Source organism: Nicotiana sylvestris, chromosome 12, assembly GCF_000393655.2.
Source record: "Nicotiana sylvestris chromosome 12, ASM39365v2, whole genome shotgun sequence".
Lineage (NCBI taxonomy): Eukaryota > Viridiplantae > Streptophyta > Magnoliopsida > Solanales > Solanaceae > Nicotiana > Nicotiana sylvestris.
The window spans coordinates 75,050,106-75,055,982 of record NC_091068.1 but is presented as its reverse complement, the minus strand read 5'-3'; positions in this window follow the sequence as shown (position 1 = coordinate 75,055,982).

The window sequence follows — 5,877 nt, the reverse complement described above, 5'->3', positions numbered from 1 at the left end:
GAGTTGGCAGCCATTGTTCATGCCTTGAAGATCTGGAGGCATTACTTATATGGCGTGACGTGTGAGGTTTACACTGATCACAAGAGTCTTCAGTATCTGTTCAAGCAGAAAGAGTTGAATTTGAGGCAGAGGAGGTGGTTAGAGTTGCTAAAGGATTATGATGTTACTATCTTATACCACCCGGGGAAGGCCAATGTGGTGGCCGATGCATTGAGCAGGAAGTCCGCCAGCATGGGTAGTCTTGCTTATATTCCAGTCAGCCAGAGATCGCTTGCTTTGGATGTTCAGGCCTTGGCCAATCGTCTTGTGAGGTTGGATATTTCTGAGCCTAGCAGAGTGTTAGCTTGCACGGTTGCTCGTTCCTCACTATTAGAGCGTATCCGCGAGCGGCAGTTTGAGGATCCCCATTTGTGTGTCTTGAGAGACACGGTGCAGCGTGGAGGTGCCAAGAAAGTAACCTTAGATAATGATGGTGTATTGAGATTGCAGGGGCGAGTTTGTGTGCCCAATGTTGATGGGATTCGAGAGTTGATCTTAGCGAAGGCCCATAGTTCTCGGTATTCTATTCACCCGGGCGCCGCGAAGATGTATCAGGATCTGAGGCAACACTATTGGTGGCGTAAGATGAAGAAAGACATCATTGTGCATGTGGCTCGGTGTTTGAATTGTCAGCAGGTTAAGTACGAGACTCAAAGACCTGGTGGTCTATTTCAGAAGATTGCACTTCCCGAGTGGAAGTGGGAGAGGATTACGATGGATATCGTTACTGGACTTCCGATGACTCGGAAAAAGTTCGATGCAGTTTGGGTCATTATTTATAGGCTGACCAAGTCAGCGCATTTTGTTCCTGTTGCAGCCACCTATTCGTCCAAAAGGTTAGCCGAGATTTATATCAGGGAGATTGTTCGCCTTCATGGGATGCCGCTATCTATCATTTTGGATCGGGGTACGCAGTTTACCTCGCATTTCTGGAGAGCGGTTCAGTGAGAGTTGGGCACCCAGGTTGAGTTGAGTACAACATTTTATCCCCAGATGGACGGTCAGTCCGAGAGGACTATTCAGATTCTTGAGGACATGCTCTGATCCTGTGTCATTGATTTTGAAGGCTCGTGGGACCAGTTTTTGCCTTTAGAAGAGTTCGCTTACAACAACAGCTACCAGTCCAGCATTCAGATGGCTCCGTATGAGGCGTTGTATGGTAGGCGATGTCGGTCTCCAGTTGGATGGTTTGAGCCGGGAGAGGCTCGATTATTGGGTACGGATCTGGTTCAGGAGGCCTTGGACAAGGTCAGGATTATTCAGGATAGACTTCGTACAGCTCAGTCCAGACAGAAGAGTTATGAAGACCGCAAGGTCAGAGATATTGCTTTCATGGTTGGTGAGCGGGTATTGCTCCGTGTATCGCCTATGAAGGGCGTGATGAGATTTGGGAAGAAGGGCAAGCTCAGCCCTAGGTTCATCGGTCCATTTGAGATTCTTGATCGTGTGGGAGAGGTGGCTTATAGACTTGCCTTGCCACCTAGCTTGTCAGTTGTGCATCCCGTGTTTCATGTATCTATGCTCCGGAAGTATCGCGGAGATTCATCGCACATGTTAGATTTCAGCACTGTCCAATTGGACAAAGATCTGTCATACGAAGAGGAGTCGGTGGCTATTCTAGACCGGCAGGTTCGACAGTTGAGGTCGAAGAGTTTTCCTTCGGTACGTGTTCAGTGTAGAGGTCAGCCTCCTGAGGCATCGACCTGGGAGTCCGAGTCCGATATGCAGAGTCGTTATCCTCATTTATTTCCCGACGCAGGTACTTCTTTCTTTTGTCCGTTCGAGGACGAACGGTTGTTTTAGAGGTGGAGAATGTGACGACCCAAAGGGTCATCACCGTAATTCTTCCTTGTTCCGTACTTCCGAGGCCTTGAAAACCTCGCTTTTAGTTGCCTCGATATTGCGTGCGCAGTCCGGGCGCGAAGCCGGAAAGCTTTTATGTTGAAATATGCGAATTTTGCGAGAAATTTAATGAATTTTGATATTTAATACGCATAATATTGACTTCGGTCAACATTTTGGGTAAACAGATCCGGACTTGTGATTCGACTAGGGCGTGTGCCCGGAATTAAATTTCGAGGTCCCAAGCCCGAGAAATGAATTTTTGTGTGAAATTGTCTTCTGAAATTAATTAAGGAAAATGAAGAAGAAAATTGATCAGAAAACTGTGGTATCGGGCTCGTATTTTGGTTCCGACGCCCTTTACGAGTCTTAAATATGTTTTAAGCACTATCTGTAAAGTTTGGCTAAAAATGGACGTCATATGACGTGTTTCGTACTTAAAATGGGGAATTTGAGTTTTTATGAAAGTTGAAAGAAAATCATGTATTATGAGGCTTGATCCTATGTATATGATGTTATTTTGGCGATTTGATCGCACGAGTAAGTCCGTAAGGTGTTTTCGAGATCATATGAATGTTTGGTTTGGAGCCCCGAGGTCTCGGGTGAGTTTTGAGTAGGGCCCGGGAGGTCTTAGACTTAGAAAAATATACAGGTTCAGATGTTGCAGGCCCAGCGCGGCCGCGGCCATTTCCGCGCGGTCCGTGCTGGCAGCCACGCGGCCGCGGTCCTTTTTCTGTGCGGTCCGCGTGGTGGGGTTCAAAGGGTCGACCAGCGCGTCCGAGCACCAAATCAGTGCGGTCCGCGCTGGGTGGGTTCAGAGAGAGCCCACTTCTCCCCTCCTTCAGCGCGGCCGCGCGCATTTCTGTGCGGTCCGCGCTAGCCCCCAGAAAAAAATGTATAAATTCGGGATTTTTAGTCATTTTTCCACTTTTCAAAAATCCAAAACCTAAGAGGCGATTTTTCAAACAACTTTTCTTCTTCAAAACGATTGGTGAGTGATTCTAACTCATTTTCTTCACTTCTTAACATCTTTTAACATGATTTCAACTTCAAAACAAAGATTTTCATGGGGGAAATTGGGTGTTTTGGGTAGAACCTAGGTTTTGTACAAATTGAGAAGTTGGACCTCCATTTGGGGTTCGATTTCAAAACAAATCATATATTTGGATTCATGGGGGAATGGGTAACCGGGTTTTGGTCCGAACCTCGAGTTTCGACCACGTGGGTCCAGGGGTATTTTTGACCATTTTGGGAAAAACCTTGTAAAATTTATTTTCATGCCTGGGGAGTGATTCATTTAGTAATTATTAATGTGATTAAGTAACTTATGACTAGATTTGAGCGGATTAGTGGTGGAATCAAGAGGTAAAGCTATATTAGAAGCGTGAGTTGAGTTTGGAGCATTCGAGTTAAGTGTTTGTTCTAACTTTGGCTTGAGGGATTAGGATTTGGATGTTATTTGCTACGTGTTAACTATGGAGTACGATGTATAGGCATGGTGACGGTTATCTATGCACCGGAGTCTAGCATGACCGTGAGTCGTAGTTGCTTTTAAATTCGAAAGATGTGAAACAGTTGAGCTAATTACTTGCTAATATTATTATGAAGTGATAGTTGAGAAGCAGAAAGGTTAAAGAAGGAAGTGTGGTATTTTTCCCTTGCCGGGACCTATTGTTGATTTGTTCTCCCTTGCCGGGATGTTTAATCTTGTTGTATATTCCCTTCCTCGATTGGTTGTGACTGATGATTGGGTGAGAAAGAGTGATTATGCACGAAGGGTCTTTCCGTGCCATGTTTTGATAATTATGCACGAAGGGTCTTTCCGTGCCATGTCTCTAATTATTTGAGCACGAAGGGTCATTCCGTGCCTTGATGTGAGAGTTATGTGAGGAAAAGCACGAAGGGTGATGCCGTGCACTATATTTGACAGTTTTGGTGAGAATTGAGAGTAAAAGCACGAAGGTTGGTGCCGTGCAGTTGTTGATTCACTTGCTCTCTTTCATAGATGTTAATTATTCAGTTTCCATCTCTCTGTTCGTTGGTCTTATATCTAAATTGTTACACCCCACAGCATGTCCCCTCCCTATTATCTATTTAAATTCTGTATATCTTTCCGTTGTTGCAAATATATCTGTACAAGTTAATTGTGGTTGGTCCGGTCTAGCCTCGTCACTACCTTGCCAGGGTTAGGCCAGGCACTTACCAGCACATGGGGTCGGTTGTGCTGATGCTACACTTCTGTGCCCTTTTTGTGCACAGATTTGGGAGTAGCTTAAGGACCGCAGTAGCAATAGATTAGGAGCGTGCCTTCAGTCCAGAGACTCCTAGGTAGTTCGCTGGCGTGCGTGGGCCCTAAGTCTCATCTATTTCATTTCTGTTTGTTTTAATTGTATCGAAGCAAACTCCTTATGCGTTTTCTTTCAAACTCTTATTTGTAGTATCTTATAGTAGTCCGTGAGTATTGTGACACTAAATCTTGGGTAGAGGATGATGTTAATTTTTCCGCATTTTCGTTCATTTAATATTAAATTAAGACTTCCGCTTGAATTTATTGTTTTTATTATTATCTTGTTGAAAATTAGTTGAAAAGGTATGTTAAGGTTGGCTTACCTAGCTCCGACAGTAGGCGCCATCACGACTCCCGATGGTGGGGAATTCGGGTCGTGACACAACCCCAGCGTAAATGAATTACAGGAATAAACAACACTATACTATAGGGAGCCTGAATAGGCCCAAAGCAAACATGGGAAACCAGGCCTTCAAATAGTCCCAAGTGCCATATCTCATAGTGCAAGAGAGGGTACTAGCTTGTGCAATGTGGAGTAGCCAGCCCCAGTCTGTCAAAGTTCAAAGGGGTCTCAGCAATGCTCATACTAAAGGGGCAGGACCCTAGATGTTCTAAGAATTTTGAAGTGGATAGTGATTTATAAGCGTAGTTTTGAAAAAAAAGTTTTAGACTTTCTGGAAACAAGAAGTAAACAGAGTCATTCAATTCCTGGAACTTAGGCAAAGGTTCCAGCAGACAAACAACATTCAGAAATAAGATTACTTAAGTTAGCTATTACTAAATGACCAAACACAAAGACAAGGCATGTTGAGGATCAAACAATCACATACAAAGCGGCAGTAGGGATTGGGGAGCAAAGTTGTGAAAGGTGAACATCTAGATAGGAAGAACATGCTTGTATGGAAGTAGACAAAACACAGATCTAATTTAGGCATGAGTAAATATGCAAATTTGCTGAAGTAGAAACACAACAACAACAACAACAACAACAACAACAACAACGACCCAGTATAATCCCACAAGTGGGGTCTGGGGGGGTAATCTGTACGCAGACCTTACCCCTACCCCGAGGGGCAAAGAGGCTGTTTCTAGGAGATCCTCGGCTCAAGAAAGCAACAAGAGACGATATGTTAGTACTATCAATAAACTCATAATAAAATAACATAAAATAACATAACATAACATAAAATAACAAAATAACAGCAATATAAGAAATATAGAAAATACGAAAAAGATGGAAGGTATAATAATATCCAGCAGATAAAGCCCTGCATCAGTAGCTGACCAGTAGTATCCTAAGACTAACTCCTAACTGGCTAGTCTCACTCTAGTGCGCTGTAGAAATATTCACAACTTCCCCCTAACCTACAACTTTAATGCTGAAAGTAGAAACACATTGTTCTAATTAAAAATAGAAGTAAACATGCTATTGTAGTAAACACATGTATTAGGCAGCAATAGGCATGCTAGTGTAGTAGACACATAGATTAAACATTAATAGACATGCTAGGAAACACATAGTTAGACATGCTATTGAACATACATATTGAACAGAAGTAACCACGTATTAGACAAAAGCAATCATGTTAGTAAACACATGGATTAAATAGAAGTAAACATGCTGGTAAACATATGGATTTAAACAGAAGTAAACAAGCTAATAAACACATGGATTTAAACAGAAGTAAACATGCTGATAAACACATAGA